Source organism: Hylaeus anthracinus, unplaced genomic scaffold (assembly GCF_026225885.1).
Source record: "Hylaeus anthracinus isolate JK02 unplaced genomic scaffold, UHH_iyHylAnth1.0_haploid 11982, whole genome shotgun sequence".
NCBI lineage: Eukaryota > Metazoa > Arthropoda > Insecta > Hymenoptera > Colletidae > Hylaeus > Hylaeus anthracinus.
The window spans coordinates 7,860,498-7,879,355 of NW_026534330.1; the positions used below are offsets into that span (position 1 = coordinate 7,860,498).

Genomic DNA, 18,858 nt, shown 5'->3' on the forward strand with positions numbered 1-18,858 from the left:
AATGATAGCAAGTGTTATTTGAATTTTTATAAAATTACACACTACATACATCTGAAAAAGTTTAGTTTTGTAAGATGATAAACAATAAAATGATACGGGGTTCTGTAAAATTGATAAATACGGTCATTCCATATGAATTAAAAGAGATGTGGTTTTTGCAGTAACGTTCCCTCAGATGGTGAAGCATACTCACTTTGCTGAACGTCTCTCAAACACTTTTTTTCTGTAGTGATTCACTGAGTACAGTCATATGTGCAAATACGCATATAAAGTACTGGGAATATTGATTGCGTTATTCACGAGTCCATCGGATGTCCACAGTTCTCGAAGCTATTTGATTGATAAATAAATTGAACGACACTCAATTTCTGTATCCTAGATATCAATAATATTTTTCCAGCACTAATATTAGCTGGGGTGTAAATGCAATCAATTCTTCCAATATTGTTTATTACAATCACGCATCACTCTTGCCCAACTCTTTATAATCTTAACAAAAATCCACCCTTCAGTAGAGTTAAATCAATTAAGTCTAAGATAATAACGAACACAAAATTCGAATACGACCAGTACCTACTGTGAGTAATAATCGTACATCCTCTAAAAAATTCTTACCAAATTCTAAGTGCTAAAAATTAAATTACATTAGTAGGAGAAAGAAAAACAATTCAGGTCTGAAAGGGTTAAGGAAAACCTTTCCTTTTAATAAAGTTAATCAATTAGCTCAAAACACCCACAAACATCATTCCCAAAACATAGTAAACACGTCGTTCGATCTCTCTCCAATAAAACTAACTTTCATGTTACCAGTGGCATTCGAGGTTTCACTCGATACCAGACCACCCCGTGCGCCATATCGCGACGTGTTACCCCATTTCTCCCATTCTGCTACCCAGTTGGGTCATTTACCGTGCACGGGCATTAAAGATTTATCTGTCTGTCTACGTTTTTCCGACGCCCCCGGCGCATCGGGGTTCGAAATGATGGCCTAGGTCTGCCCTGGCTCCAAAGACTGATCGATCGAAAATTTTAGAGACCCCCCAGCGTCGACGGACACGCCGGGGATGTGCTTAATATTCTTTCAGGAAGAAACCCGCGTCGTATCTCCGAGCAGTGGAACCGTTTTTGCCCGTGAACATTCATCAGAACGTTTCGCGGTACGCGCATCTCTATATCCAAGGGAGGAAGATGGCGAATCCCTCTGCCTCGAGAACGAGTACAGAAAGAAACGATGACTAGCTTCCGTTGGGGGGGGGGGGGCGAGGCTAGACGAATGGTTGTTTATCGCCATTGAAAATATTCCAGTATCCGACTCGGAGGGGGTCCGTGGATAAATGCGACTGGTGGACGGTTCGACCCCTTTCTGTCCAGCCACCACTGGATTTCCGATGCGCTAAGGGCGGAGTTTAATGCGCGGTGGCTCTCCAGGCGGACACGGCATAATTCAACCGAGATTGTGACAGACATACGCGCCTGTCATTCGGTTTTGCGTTACTGGCTCGATCTTGCGCGGTCTGGAAAAGTTTGGTGACCAGCAATCCCGTCGCTGAGTGCTTTCATCCCGTCGCGCTGACGATTAATCGGCGAACGGTCGCTCGCGCCAACGATGCTGCAAAAATTAGAATTTGATCACTGACGGCAGTTGTTTCGAAAGTGGAAATAAAGAACAGATATCGAAGGAATAGAACTCTGGGGCGATGGTTCGATTTCAGAAATTTTATAGTAATTTTTGAGCATGTGAGTTTTCTTCCAATGATTAACATAATGTAATATTTATGAAGTTTATTGTTGTGAAGTATAATGTTTTTCTTGTAACTGGAACCTACGTATGGAATCTCTAACTTTATTTTTCATTCACTTAATGTTTGCCTGAATAACTTTTCAATGAAATTCACGTAACAATTAAATCTTTGTATGGTCCCTATTCATAATTCGTAATTCGAATAAAATTCTGCTGTCTCTGAATAAAGATCATTTATGACCTTCGAAGTTCAACTAAATAGGGGTATATCAAGGGCTGTGTAACTACGCGAGCGACAAACTCTTCAAAATTCAAGCGCACATCATTCGTTCCATAGAGGTCCAATCGTATATTAGCCGAATTCGATTTAACGGCCTTCCGTTTCCGGCCGCAGCCAAAATCCCTGAAAATCCCCTGTGCAAGGCAGAGTTTGTACGAAATGGAAGGGTGAAGAGGCGGTTGAAAACATCGGCGGGATAAAAAAAAGGGGTGAGCTACGTGGTTCTCGGTAAACACGTCGGTGTTCCCTTTTTCTCCCTCTCTGTTCATCCCTATTCCACATCGGGCAACCCCTCTATCCCGCGCGCGCATGTGGAGTCGTTGAAACTCTCTTCACTCCTGTTCACTATTCCTAGAGAATTTTTTCCCAATATGGGAACAGATCCTGTGGAGGGGCGTGGCGGAGCGCGATACGTCGCGTCGCGCGGAAAGAGAAATCGTCCTTTCGCAACAACCACCCACGCTACGTCTCCATCCCCGAGCCGTTTCACCGACGGCAGAAATTTTCTTGTTCCCTCCTCACCTTCCACCCAACCCCCCTCGCCGCGACGTACGAAAAATAAACAATAAAGTCGCGTATTTATGTCTACGCCAGCGTCGATCGTAGCTTCGGCTTGTTCCTCCATTGTGAAGCAGGAAACGATACACGACGACTTACAGATCATGAAAAATGGGAATAAAAAATTTTGACGTTACCGATTCACCATTTTCTGTTACTTAGGTGGCGGGTGAGGGAGAGGGAGGGGGGGCTACTTTTAGAGGTTGCTGAGTTTGGTTATAATAAGTTACTTAAAATATGTACTTGATTTGTATTGGATAAAAGAATTTAAGGGAGAGAAAAAAGTATTATCGTATGAGTAGTAAGTAAACGGTCGAGGTTGTTAATTTAATTTGTTCTCGTTTGATTATAGAATAAATTTGGTAGAAGCCTGTGTGGTACTTATATAAATAAAAACAGGTTTAAAGGTGCGAGGATATTTTATTCTGATACTAATAAATGAAATGAAATTTGTAGATTATTAAATTATACTTCTGTGATACGATTCCAATGTGATTTTGTATAAATAATATTTTGGACAAGACGAGCAATATTACTACGCTTCGTTCTGGATCTACGTATAATACTGCATGCTGGGCTCATCGGTAGGGCTTTTGTAGTAGATCCTGCCGTAGACGTGACACGATTAATCGCCTGAACAATCTTCCATTTCAGGAGAATTCAGATCAAACTCAGCGTCGGAGAAAAATCTGAAACGTAACCGTGTGGTATAAAAGTTTTAAACATGGAAAGCAATGTTAGAAGTCAAGTTTAAAAAAATTGGAAAATAAAATAAACTGCAGGGAAAGTATTTTATCTATACTAGTTATTATAAACACTGAATTTCCCTTTTAAAATAAATAACACCCACTTTTCTAGCTAGTAACTTACCTTGTCCACTAAATATGACACTTTCTTATTATTTCCATCCTTCAAACTGTGCATTTTCGTGTTGACGACTATCACATTTGATTATTTCTTTTAAATTGTTTTAATCCTCCACTTTACGCAAAACTTGAGAGGTCTCGGAACGTATAAAATGCAGAACTTTCCTTGTTAGCGAGATCGCTGTGCGACGGTGATGCCCCCTGCGCAACCTCGCGCCGCGAAATCTATACCCGCAATTTAAGGCTCCTCCTTTTTTCGTTCCCCGGTGGTACGAGCTCCTGCGACTCAGTATAGGAGACGAGATAATGGCGAGGTAGTCGTAAATAAAGCACTCTGAACCCTGGCACTTGGTCACACTTTTAAAGCGGGGAAGAAGGCTCAGCGTTTGTCTTCTCTGGTTACGTCTCTCTGTGGATTTAGCCCATTAGGCAGCATTATGTTTATTCGGGCCCGGTATTTAGGAGACAGATAGTAAAACGGCCGAATTAGCACCGGATGGAATAAGTTGCAAGAGTTATTTCTACTAATTAAAATTAAGGGCTCTTCCAGTTCGGAGCGTTAAGAGGTGGCGGTTTTACGTGAATTTTTTTCTCTCAAGCACTGTTCTTAATGTGTTTCTCAAACTTTTTGCGTTTATTTACACGGATTTCAAGGGAATGTACACTTTTTTTCACGTAAAAGTACTTATTAATATGTTTAAATAAAACTATGAATCCAACGGCATGAGTGCAAAAATATATGTTAAAGTTCATGTTCCTTAAAGTCTATCCATGTAAAATATAAATGACATACTTTTGTGGTTATTAGGAAACAGTTAAAGATAGTGGAGCGCAAGAATTCAATTCTTGAAATAATATTTGGTTTCGAATATCTCTTCCTATAGTTTCCTTTTAATCGAAAATTATTTGAAATTTTTACTCGTACCATATTCCTACATTTTCTACCATTTAAAAGCTATATAGGTGAAAATAAAATGGTGACTCTGATACAAGAGGCAACTTCTTTCTTATAATCGGACACTGGTCCATAAATGCTTCTAAGTGAATTTCAGAATAAACAGTACCGTTAAGTGGTCTTTTGTTTGAAATATTAAATTAAAGTCAAGCACCTGAACTGTATCATTCAATTTCGCTTGTATTACACTTTTGCATGTTTATAATCACCCTCGGAGCAAAACGATATTGCAAACGTTTTGATTAAAATTTCTCTCAATAATTAATATTTCATATAATTTCATTTACTCTTGATGAATTTACTTCCACGAGGCAGGTACCATCCTATTAATAATTAAACACAATTTATAATTAACGGCATCGGTGTGTTTGTCTGCAGCCATTTTCGAGACGTCGCGTCGGGGATAAATTTAGTTGTCAGAGAATTCGATAATTAAGAATGAAACATTAGTGGTATCTCATTAAAATTTTGGGTAAACGTTTTCGTTCCACTATGCCAGTCTTAATGAAAATTTAGCTAACCAAGCTTAGTCGTAGGGTTTTTATTAAATTATTTGAAAGTTTTTCATATTCTCTAATTAAATATTTCATGTTCGTAAAATACGCGACACTGGTAGCTGGTAATCGAAAACATGAACGTTATAAATATGGAATAAAAATCTCTATGTGAATTGGTAAGCGAAATGTTAAACGTGAAATAAAATATTTTCGGTTGAAAAATACTCGAATCCTACAAATTTTATTAAATTGCATAAAAAATCTGTTTGAGAGAGAATTTCCGTAAATTATTTGGATATAAATGGTACGTTGGAAAATTCATTATAAATCGTATTAGTTTCTCAATTTTATTTCGTATCATTTTCTAACTCATGAATGGCTCTTAATTTTGCAATTTATTTCGTGCTTTACAAAATTAATCAATGTTACTGAATTTTGTTTATATACGAATCAAACATTTACTTAAAAAAAAAAAAAAATGTATAATAAATATTTTATCTGAAATGTTACAGCAAGTATTAATGTAAAACATTCAGTGATATAATATTGAAAATGTGAAGTTAAAATTATACCATTTTCGCGTGGAGAAATGTACGTGATATCGGTGACTCGCATTAGAAAGAGAAAGCTGTGGGACGGTCTAAACTTTTTACCTCCTTGACTACCATGCTCAGGATTTTCTGGATAACCTTGCACCAGTCTGGTTCCCATGGGCGCCAAGCTTTTAAATTCCTCCATTTTTTATACGACCGTGGCTTCTGTACAAAGTCTGGAAGACTCAGCGGTTTTTTTTTCCTTTTTTTAAACGAAGAGTAAGCCGTATAAGCCTCAAGTATATTGTCTGAACCTCCGTTTTCCCAGATATTCCGTGATACTGCGGAATTCGTGGTCCTCGTGAGCAATGTCTGCGAAATTCTTTATTGGTGACGGTCTACAAAAGCGTCATACCTTGTTCTCTGATTGTACACAATTTTACTCTTCGAATATTACCATTAGAAATTATGTTTAAACGCGTAATAATGACATAATAAAACCATACAAATATGTTACAATAAAACTTTTAATTAAATCAATTTTTATTTTATTTTTTATAAATTAATAAAATAACGAAATCCATCCTCTCTAAATATATTTTTCTATTTCAATTCGCTGTATTTACCCTCTTTACGAATAGGATATAAACAATACCAAAATCGAACCGGCTGGAACTTCGTGTAAGTTATTCTCGCAGCTGCCCAACCATCGGCTTCACAGCAGAAAAGCAACGCAACTCGATCTCGTTCAACCTTTTTGTCCCCTCATTACCGTAATCACAATAGATTTCCAGTACTTGTGGGGGTGGAAGGGCGGGGGGGGGGGGTCGTTGGGACAGTTGTGACTGGAGCATAAAGGCCTCTGAAACGATGGCGCCTATGTCACAACTTGAAACGGCTGTCATCCCTCGATTAAAAAAGAAAAAAGAGAAAAGAAAACGGTTGAAGGGGTCGTGACAATATTGTACCACGGGTTCATAGGTGTAGGGTCCACTGAAAACGGAGTATTTGTTTGACGCGTCTGAGGTTTGCGTCTTCAAAGGGTCAAGCACGCGCCCTCTATCCTTCCCTTTATCTCTCCGTTTTTCTTTCGGCCACGTATGGGTCCATATGGCACGGAATGTATAAATAACGCGGTTCCTTCTATTGTGGGATAAGTAAACGTCGAGAGCGCGTCGGTGGGAGCGACAAAGGGAGCGAAACGTAGCGGGGCTGCGTTTGGGGGATAGAGATGGAAAAAGGGGCGGGCAGCTGAAGAAAAGCACACTTCGCTGTCGGTATGCTCGACACGCCGCTAGAAATGAGAATGAAAACGTGATACTGCGTACAGGGGAAAATTGGTACGGACCCGCGGCAAGTGTTGGCGCGAAAGGACGATGGCGGCTCTGAACGATGACGTATCCAGTCGATGAAAAGAATCGCCGCGGAGAAATGTCGGAATCATCGCGGTTGGGAACAGGTCTGAATCGATACCACGAACGGTGAGTCCTGAAATAACGAAAATGGGGGAAAAAGAGGCACGTCGATTTTCTTAGATATTTTATAGCGAGAAAAAGTAGCCATCTAATGGCTCAAAATAGAATTCAAGATGAAAACGAACATACTAATAAGAAAACGTGGTCATCTAGCGTGCCAAACTGTTATTTTTTAAAAGCAGAGAAATTGAGATACACGATACACAAGATATAATACCTACTAGCGATTGTTGTTAAATAACTAAATAATACCTCGTAAAATTGATCAGCACTCAAATACTAATTTTGAAACAATAAACATGCCCTTCGCTGGAAAATCGGGTATTAAGTTCAAGGAGACAATTTTCGGGCCAGCGTTCCCGGATTTCCGGCCACCGTAGCAGCGAAAAGATGACGCGTCGACTAGATGGGAACACCGGCCGAGAAATGTCGGAATCATCGCCGTTGGAAATAGTTTTCAATCGATGGGACGGATGAAAACTCTTGTCGTTTCACAAGGGGAGGGGAAAAAAGTCAATGGAAAAGGCGCGCGCTGGCAAAAAGGCGGGAGACCCTTTTCATTCTTGAATGTCTTTTCCGATAGTTGCCGCGGAGGTTGTTTCCTTGCCTCGGAAGATTGGGAACGCTTGGCACTCGAGCTGTCCAACGAGAGGGGGGTTTTCCCTCAAAGGGGAGCCGCGGGTTTAATTTCTTTTCCGCGATGCGTTATTACATCGCCGGCCTCGTGGAATACCCTTGTGGGCATGGTCCGCCTTGAAACGTTGAATATCGATGGCAATCGGTTCTTTCATCCCCCGTTGCTATCTGTGTTCCGCGACATTTGCATTCTTACGGGCGCGTGGATTCAAAGGGAACGTATGGATATTAGCGGCGAGAAAGGTTATATGAATATGCCAGCCGTACCGGGAAATCGTAAATCACTGGTGAAACCAAGCAAGGGAGGGTCGTCTCTACGCGAGACTCGCACTTTATCATGGCAAATAACGAAGACACAAACGATCTGCCCGCCAGGAAGAATTAACGTTGACAGGCCCCACTTCCAGCACCGCCACGATTATCTCTGCCAACTCCTTGAGGATCCGGATTATGAATTAATTATCACCGGGGAATGGCGAGCCGGCGACGGTTTCTCGATGACAAACAGGGAATAATCGCCATAGTTAGCGAAAGGAAGCGAACTTTTCGCTCGGGATAGATTGATCGTTTCAGCGTTCGGATGAGCCGGGGGCTTCATTAAAAATTTCAGACGTTGCCTGCGTTCATCAAATGGCAATTTCGAGACTCGCTTGGTTTAATTGGAACGTCGGGTCTTGTTGTTCTGTTTCTATTTGCACGTGTATGCGTTCGTAATATTTCAGGCTTCTGTCGAGAATAATTTGCTTTGACTTTATGTGTTATCGATCCAAGGAACACTTCAGGGTCTTGGGCGACCCTGTGGAGTTTTAAGATATTTTACTTTTTTCTGTTATCGACTTTCGTGTATGTAATAGGAATCGCTCGGTTTGAAAAAAATTGTTAATTTTAGGAAATCAAGGAATTAAAATATTATGGTTTTTTTATATATATGGTTGGAATTCTCCAACTTAATTTATCGAGAATTCGCTCATTATAATTAAAGAAGATAATACGTCAATGTATGAACACTACCAGGGTAATAGAATATTCCAGCAACTTTAATAATTGTATGATAACAAATTAATATCGATTGAAAATATTCCTGTTATTCGTTTCTGGTAGAGAAATGTCAGGAGACTACTATCTAATTTATTTTTTAAAATGTCTCTTATTGGTTTTGTACATTCTTGTGTTTTATTAGATCGATGACGGAAACAAAATTGCACGTGAAATGTATTTCCATAATTAATGCTGCGCAAACACGTATCGGTACCATTTTCGGTATTAAATCGAATTTATTTTGAATCGCATAATTTTCCAAACGGAGCAGCTTTCCGAGCCGAATTGATTATGGAAAGGTTCCAACAAGCGTTGTAAAATTTATATTTCGAATGAAGAATGGATAGGTGCTTTCGTTATTATCGAAATTTCTGCCCTGCCACGAAGGGTTCAAGTTTCGATACGTCAAAGAATAATGTCTCAATTATTCATAAATATTCCAAACTTAGATAACCAAAACAGAACCAACACAGTAGCCACTGTGTCATTACTCTGAACCTAAATAAATATATAAAAAACAAAGAATTGTATTGGCAATCAGGTGATTTAACCACCCACATAACCAAAACAGAACCAACAGGGTGACTAATAACCAAGAAGTCGACTCTACTCCTAAATATATAAAAGGCAAAAAGAATTGTGTCGACAATCAGATGATTTATCCCTCAGTAGTATTTCTCTGCGGGCATGCAGATAGGAGACATTTTAACAGACACCGAGTCCCCATCCGTCTCAGCGAAATTATAGCGAAGAGTGGCTCGGTAATACGATCAGCTGTGCCGTATGACAGTGCCATTTTTCCCGTCGGCCAATTGCAGGTCACGTACATGCTGCAACGCGAGCCTCTCTCATCCACGTACGTTCGTATTGCACGTACATTTTTGGCACGGCTGAGAACACCGTCGCTCTGCTTACGAAGAGACACGTACGCGCCCTACACGTGGGCTACATCTTCTCCGCAGCTCAGCCCTCCCATTGCTTTCTTTGAAAAGAGACACTCCGTCCTCCCCGGACAAATTTCAGCGTGATTCACGGTGATACCAGAACTAGGGACATTTTTCATTTTTGCGCGCTCATCTTCCGCCACCGGTCGCTACATACGTGTAACTACCGCTTCTTGTTTGGAAGTGCTCCTTACAAAGACCTCCTATTTTTCAGGAGATCTCTCCGCCGAGTGTAATACGTTATTGCACTGTTATCGCTGCCGTGGGCGCCGATACGTCTTGTTGTAAATGTAGCCTAGAGGCGATCGCGATACTTTCAAATTCTTTTTAACGAGTATTTTTGTTAAAATGTGGGAGGCGTTAGGCTGTATGGAAAAAGGTGCATTTGAAGTTCTAGGTAAACTTTGATCGGAAAATTCGATTATCAATTCCTTACATTCGGAATTTCTTCTGTAATAACTACAGTTACTGATGTATTTATTATTATAGTTATTTGTGATATTATAAGATCAAATGTAATTGTAGTTTTTACGGAAGAAATTAGGAATATAAGAATATAGAAATGAAGAAAATAGGAATAAGAAATATAATTTGAAGAATTGATAATTAAATTTGTTATTCTTATATATACCGAACAATTCCTATTAGTGAATTTAACAGAAAAGACTAATGCACATTATTATACATGTAGAATTATAATAAGTTAATAAAATACATTAAATGAATATGTATATATGTATATATATATATATATATATATTCATATCACAATTGTGTATTTATAAAAGTATGAGAGCAATAATAAATGCAGCAAAGAAGAAATGGACAAATTTTCTACAAATAAATTTAAGAGCAAGAATCTTATAATAGAAATGAAGAAAGTGATATTACAATGGAGGAAAGGAGGAAAGAGAATATACAATATCGGTTGAATAGGCTGAAATTAAATTCTTTTGACAGAAATAGAGAAAGACAGGTAGATATCAATAAGAATTGAAAAAGTGCATACAAGTAATTCAGCTTTAGTTCTTATTGATATCTATCTATCTTTCTCTCTCCCTGTCGAACAAATCTAATTTTAAGTACTGCCATTTAACAGATATATTCTTTTCCCAACTTTTCTCATTGCTCGTTTCTTGTTTACATAGAAGTTATACATTCCTTTGAAAGAGGCTTACAAAGTAAGATTATTCAGTGCATTTATCGTTGCTGTTATCACGAAATTATTTAGGGCTCCCGTGAGGCAATAAAAGAATTTATAAAAATAATAAATCGTACGATAATAAAAGCTATCTTCTCGAGTCTCTTCTCTAATTATATTTGAAATCGTACGTTTATAATTCGTGCAAAACCGTTTTAAAAAGACTTATCAGCTATCGATTTCGCGTCTAAATTCCAGATTCGAATGGGTTCGCTTGTCCAAAAAAATTACTGAAGCACAAAACTCTCCGTAACTCAGAAACTAGGTCAAATCGGAATATTGCTTTATAGGAACTTATTTCGCTCCACCTAGGTGCTGGATCAATCCTGAAATGTTTACCACAAGTTAAATTATACCCTGCATTAAAGAGAGGATTTTCGAAGTATGAAGCTTCTTCTTCTTAGAAAATTGTCGAAATTTCACTATTCAAATCTTGTTTTATATCAAGGAACTGTCTTTTTCGTACTGAAATCTTTCATTGTGTTAAAGTAACCCAGTCAATATTTTTAATTCAAATTTCGTCATTGTTATACCAAACGATTTATGCGTCACCGTGTGCAGAGGAGTTTGGGCGAATGACGTTCCTGGGTAGCCGTGAACGTTTTCGTCCTTATTTACATAACACCGTTGCCTGGCAACGTCATTTTTCCCAGTTTTCCGCGTCTCTGAGCTCGCTAATCGCCTGGTGATCCTATAGGGTTGCAGTTTTGATACATCGGATAAGGCGATCTCGGTTATCTCATAGTCGATCGCGATTTTGCTATAATAAAGAAGTCTATTAACTCAGTGTGGGCTTCTGGGGTCGTTATTAATGGTTTGTACCTTGTGTTGCTCCCTGCAATTATTATTTTTGATTAATTTAAATATAACGATGAGGATGTGTGTTGTTATGTTACGCGTATGATGTGTCTTAGATATTTGATAAAAAGGAATCGGGTCAAAACTATATTTTTGTGAGAATATACAAGGAGTGTTTTTAAAAATGTGATGAATTCTGTAAACTACAATTTTACTTTATAATTTTAGCAACTTGATTGAAGCTCATATCACATTTTTTTTATTATTTAATACTGAAGTAAATACATTGTATTTTATTTTCTTAGCAGGACTTATAATATCAATTCACATCTGAAGATGACCAGGTGATGATCAAAAACGTCAATATAAATTTAATTTGTCAATGAATATTAAACGACCAAACAACGAAAGACTTTAGCCTCCTTAACTATTTAGAGTGTATTTGTTAAAAATATATACCAGGAGTAACTAAATCAATTCATAATAAAAAAATATATTGATTCATGCTTTGTACCAGTTTTGAGCTCGAACAAGTAATGGGTTTATAATTCCTTGCAGCTTCGGTTTTATTTTTCCATCGAATCGTGCACCTCGTAGAATTAAACGAGTCTGCGTGCAAATGGGTCACCCCCACGCAGCCGGTAACGACCGATTCGTCGAATGCAAATGAAAATCTTATGCAGCGGTCGGTGCATCGGTAAAGTGTGTGCACGAAGTGCAGTGTCGAGTGAGGTGGCTGCGTTAAATGTATCCCGACGGGAGCTGCGCCCGATGAAAACGAAGCGGGTGCTTGTGCCCTAACGCAATCCTGTTGACATTGCATTAGCCCTGGAATAATTATTCGCGTATCGATCATCGTGTCGATTGTAATTGGTTTCGGTGTGACTGGCCGACCTATCGGCTACTTAAATTGCACCGAACCACTCGTCGAACATCCTGTGAAGGATGGATTCGTCTCTTCACACGATGAAGTGCTGCCTTTTGTTGCCAGCGATTGACCATTCATCGTTGATCTGATTAATTAACCCGTTCGCGTCTTGATTGTTTAAACAGAATTCAATGTCTCGTGGATGGGTGGCATGAAATAATAATGACGATTTTTTATTGTTTGTCCTTTTTAAGTAATCGATGAGGAGAATATTTTGAATTATTGTTACTTTTTAAGACGATAGTTATTCAAATTTCGTCAGAAATTCTGTCTGTTTAGTGGACAAAGGTGGTAGGCATGTGGCAAAAATAGTATCGTATATGTGAATTAATTATCTATTATTTTGAAAGTCATTTTATTTCAAATAGATATTAATTGCTGCTTGCATCGTTGAGCATTTGCAGAGTACTTTAAATGTGAAATGATTAATATTTCCACGATGATTAAGTATTTGTGATATCGAAGGTATGTACAATAGAAAATGTAGAACAAAAGACATCGCTATATAAGGTGAATAGAAGGCGTAATTAATAGGCAAAATTAAACATAATATAAAATAAATATATAGTACAATATAATATAACATAATGTATAGTAGAATGGATTTAATCAATATATGATATTATTGAGAATATACAATATAATATTGACTATTATTCTTTTTATTTGGTTTGTATTATTCCACATTGTATAACAATATAACAAAATAAAGCATGCATTGTTATAAATACAGTCCGAACTCAGAATATTTAATATCGTAAAGTCGACTCAGTAAAAAATAGATAGTTAAACATATACAATCAAAAATCCCTCCTGTTAATTCTGTACGTGAATATCCGTGCCCGCGCGCGCACGTCCGTTTCGTTCATTATCGTTCCATCAGAGTTCCGCATTAATACTTGGAGATTCACGTATTTAATAATTGCGATCATGCCGACAATCGAGCACGCCCGTAAAGAGGTGATTAATAAATACGTTCCAATATTTGTTACGTGTTACGAATATCGTTCTTGCGATGCCCATTGAAAACATATCAGCTTACCCGATGCCTCGGATATCAATATCTCTTCGCGTTCGTGTACATTCAAGTTTACTTATCGCATAAATGAGATCTCAGTTTGACCTGTCGAGTCGAGTTTTCAAGTAATTATTAACAAACGAAAATATAAATCACATTGTCGTCGAGAACAGAAGAAATGTGGCGCGATTCGAATAATTATTGAAATAAATTAATTAAAAATTGAGACCTCAATCACGTTGGAAGTAATTGCTGTAACTCTGTTTTGTGATGTTGACCTAAATTAATGACCTCAAGTAAGTACGTAATTGATATACCTAAACAATTAATTGAAAAACATAAAAATATGAATGATTGAAGAAAATGTAAAAACGTACATAATCTATTAAAACAAATAAATTGCTTGAGATAAATTCATATATAAAGGTTTGAAATAGATTGATAAATCATTGGTTGAAATCGACCAATGGAAAACGGTGAATGTGTTTTTATTATTTGAATTCAATTTTAACTGTTATTCCGTAGCTCCTCGTTGACTTCTATGATGTATCTCGCGAAATTGCACGTTAATTTCCACACTAATAGGCGTATCATACTAAATCTCTATAGTAACATATTACATCAAATCCTACATCGCCAGTATTATCAGTAAACAGCGATCATTTCTCACAGTTATTGAAAATGACAGTTTAATTAATACTCTCTGTACGGTTACAGGACAACGAACATCGATTACCACAAAGCATAAACTACTCCGATTAGCCAATACAATTGAATGATCTTCAATCGTTATCGTTCCTAACAGCTATAACTCTACAACCTTCTACACTATTAAAAATTGTTCGTTTGTTTTAACGTACTCTTATTTGCAAATATTTCCTATTCGTTGAAATCACTATAATCGAAATGCAAGACTAGACATACATCTATTTTATATATATATTTTTTTATTTATTTAACGTAATAAAGTTATTAAAGACACTACTATTGCATTGTTTGTTGCGTTTATAAGCACATCCGGAGTAAGTATATAATGTTATCGCTTGGGAGATTTGCGTAGATATTTTCCAAGAAAATGAACTCTGGTGACGCATCGAAATAAACATAACAGACAAGTCGAGTGAAAGACAGAAAATCGGATACCTTTCGACAAGTTGTCACGCCGACGCAGGAGGAAATTATTTCGTGGAATTCCTACCTCGGATTATTACATCAGCGCTATAACAGCACGCTTCTTCCTACAGATATTCAATTTATTCGATGGAATAATCAGATTGTGTTTCTTGGGTCTTGAATTGTGATTCAATTTCCATACGAAAATAGAGATTTTCAATTCTAAATCGAGAGTCGTTTTCAAGCTACTGTATAGTGCTCTGTGATTATACATATAGAAATACATTATATAAATGACGTCCACTCCGATATAAACGAACAATCATTTTTCAATAAGTCGGAACTTGCATTCATTTTCTTGGAATTCATTTACATAGAGAATTTTATTTTGAAAGAATTTCACTGACCTTAATAAAAAATTTACTTCAAAAGGGCGCAAGGAATGTAACTTCTTCCAACGCCACTGTGTCGCAAGAAGGAAGAACTACGACGCCGACGCAAATAAATCTGAGCACAGTCGACTTCTCGAACTATCTATCTGCTGACGCTATCATCGAACAGAGCAGCCATTTTCCGAATAAAGCTTTGTGGAAACCAGGAGTCGAGTTAGAGATTTTTCTTTTCACAAAGTTTCTCGTAACCGAGCCGAGAGTGCAAGAGAGCGAAACTTTGTACGGTGAAATAGTGAATAAGGTCTGAATGGAAAGAAACAAGCAACCGGCAGCCTTTAAATCTCGCCAATAGAGTCATTAAATTTGTTCTCGTTTGGCCTACGCGCGTTTGTGTTTCACGCGATCCTCGAGCAGTCGAGATAGGGTAACGTTACGTGTCAAATTACGTTTCACCCCGTTAATTGCTCGGTCGTTATAAAAATTTGTTTAACGAGTGTACTTTAACGAGTATAATTGCAAGCAGAAGATTAAAGGTGTATCATTTGCGATGTAATTGCGATGGAGTAATGGGATATCATATTAAATGTCTAATAATTAAATTAATTCCCGCGCCTGTTGTATTTTGTGCCCAAGAGTTATTTAGTAAATCGCTGTTTAAGTCCGGCAGTTTGGAAATTAATCGTCCAGTCGTTTCTTTGGCTTACCATAAACGTATGCAATTAATAATCATCCAACAGGAAGCATCAGAAAAACTGGAATGCATAACCTTGCATGGAATCTCATCCCTTGTATTATATTAGCTAATTCCATGCTCAAAATGGTTCCACAACTTCTAAATACATTCCACAGTGGTTTGGAACTTTAATTTCTCGATAAGCCGCATCATTCTCTGTACAAATATGTGTTTAGTGCTGGAGAAATAATCTCCTACTCTCAGTCCTTGCTGTATCAAACATTATTCAAGAATCCACAAACGATTCGACCATGAACGTATTATCCGTGTTTCTTTCCCCTGTCTGAATTTAGTTAATATTACAGTAGTATCTCCTTTGACCAGCCAATGAGTCGAACGTATTGTAAATTAATGATTACGGTATAAATTTGAAATAATAAGCTGCTATTATTGAATAATTCTCTGAGTTTTGTATAGGCTAAATTCTTTCATTGCATCATTAGTATTGAGAATTGTATTGGGTTGATCCATAAATGCAAATAATAATTTTTAATTTGCCTGCCAAATATAGAATTGATTAAAGTCCATTACGTAATAATGTATTTGAAAAGAAATTGTTAGTTGATAAATAGAAGTTATTCATAAATCAACCCGATACATCAATCTTATTTCTCCTTTAAATAATCCAAACGTAAAAACTTGTACAGTTAATTCAACGCATAAAAACATTAAATTATCATATCACAGGTTTATAGAGCTACCACACTAACACTATGATACCCAATGGAATTATCAAACAGTCTGTCAGAAGACGTTTGTTTTCGAGTAGTCATCAGCTCAGTTCACCTTTCAGCCAGGAGCTGAGATCATGGAAACACTTCCGAACGCTTCTCGCCATTCTAACGAGAAATCCTCGGAAGTCCGCGCGGCATTCTCGTTAAAACTCGACCAAGGTTTGTTCGTTTCAGTGCTAGAGTGCTCGCAACAAGCGCCAGGAATATTTCGATAGGCAAGATAATTACCTAATAAACTGGAGTATGCGCTACCGGGACGGTCGAGTCTGGCAAACAGCACAGTGGCAACCCTCTGGGTTTATTTGCTCTGTATCTTGTGAACTCGACCGTTTACCAATGAGGTTACGATCCGACTCTTGCCTCGCACTCCTGGGCGCCCATCTTGTTGACTCGTGCTGGCTGTAATCGACGCAAAAAGACCCATCCTCCGAGCTACTGGGCGATAAACGAGCTGAACATTTTTAACGATCTTATCCTCGCTTTCTTGTCCTACGTAGTTTTCGTATCGTGTTTCATCCGTGGTAATATCAATGGGGAGGAGGGAAGAAGTAGCGTAGCAAGTTGCATTACTTCGTTTGAACGTATTGGTTCTTGTGAGTGAGCGACTACGGTTGTACTTTACTGTAACGAGCACTGGAAAACAGATGAAATTTATATACCCTTTTATCATGCTGTTGGAAGAAAGGAAGAAACTATTTTCTTCATGGTACTCCATAGATATTAGGTCATCATGTTTATGCCAAAACTTCATATATGTACAGATTCAGACAAAGAATTGAGATTTAAGACATAGTATTGAAAAATAATCCTAGTCCTACCTGACATCATAACCATTATTTTGTTCAAAAACAATCGAGTCGTTCACAATGCTGCACTTTGTGCATTTTTGTGTACATATGTGTAAAGATATGTTAAGCAATTGGAAAGCACCCAATATCACTCCTAAAGAACAAAATAAAACGCCCTAATTTCGTGCAGTGCTTCCTATAGTCACCGAGCGCACATCCTCTGCCCAGTTCCCTATCAACATGGAAGAAGCAAATAGCACAAAACGAATTCCGTTCGAATTATACACGTAAAAGTTGTTTTGGTTCCACTTCGGAGCGCCATGATTCAATGAACAGGGGAGCCCGAGGGATCGAGTCGAATGTATCCGGCACCGTCAGAGGGACAAATATCACAGAGGGGAGAGCTTCGTGAAAAAAAAACATAACGAGCATCGAGTTGCCGGTTGAATTTCTGCCTAGTCGAAAGAACAACGTCGTCGGGATGGCGTAATTAGGGGAGAAGGCTGGGGAGAACTCTTCGGTGCGCCGGAAGAGAGGTCGATTTCGCAGGCGATTCTGGAGCGTCTCCGTTCAAACTTTCGAGGTCTCTCAGCGCTCGCTTGGTAACTACCGATGGGAAGCGGAAGAGAGGAGAACGATCCCCTTCCGTCCTGGTGAATTTATCAGCGGGGGACTTCGTTACACCCCCAGTTATATCGCCACGCCACCGGGGCCAAGTAGGTCTCCACCCTTCGGAAGACACATCGTTCTAATACAGATTAGCGCACTCCCTGACTGTTCATGGAAACTTGGATCGGAGAAAGAAGTGGATGTGTGTTAACCTATAGCTACACCCAGGAGCTTTGTTCGGGACAGACGCTGTCCCCAAAACTTACGTAGTGAACTTCTTTGTCGCCGAGGACAAAAGAGTCCGGTGATATACGGGCCCGTAAATTTCATTTGTTTAATTAGCAACGCTTCATAATTACGCGACTACTGCTTTTCGTCGGGCGAATCTTAGTCGCGGTTTTATATTAAATGTTCTACCTGGATAACGTGACATTCGCAAATCCTCTCGCTGCTGGCGATTACTTCATTTCGTCTTCCGAAGGAGCATCTATTTCTTGATCGCTTCTACGTATTTGGATTAATTATATACCTACCTACAGTAATACCTACAGTCAATCCCATAAATATTCGTATCCTCTATGTCTATTGAAGAAGTTTGATAAAATTAAATAATACTTTTTATATCACCAAATGAATTTTTCATTATAAATATATCTGAATAAGCTTGTATATATTTATACAAACATACACATGGAAACATCAAACCTGCGATTTCATTTCTAAATAGACATAGAGGGTACGAGTATTTATGAAACTGACTGTATGTAATTCAATACATACATCAATATTCAAATGCGCCTTTGAATTTTTCTAAAAATTGGCTCGAATTTTCTGGGCAACCCAATAAGACCGCTCAAAACAAATTGGAGCTAGCCAATGGAAATCATAAATGCATTTACACTCCCTCCGCTCGCTAATCGCTCGCTGAAAGCGATTATCTCCTCCAAAAGCGATCGCTTTCGTCTGCATTCTAAACTCCGCGCCAGCACGTCGTACAGCTGCAAACTCGGATAGTCTATCA

General features: G+C 38.2%; 1 protein-coding gene across 1 annotated transcript in view; it reads left to right on the forward strand.

Annotated features, from left to right (window-relative positions):
* The window catches only part of LOC128886164 (uncharacterized), a 172,324-nt gene that overhangs the window by 45,903 nt on the left and 107,563 nt on the right, over positions 1 to 18,858 (forward strand). The window lies entirely within an intron of this gene.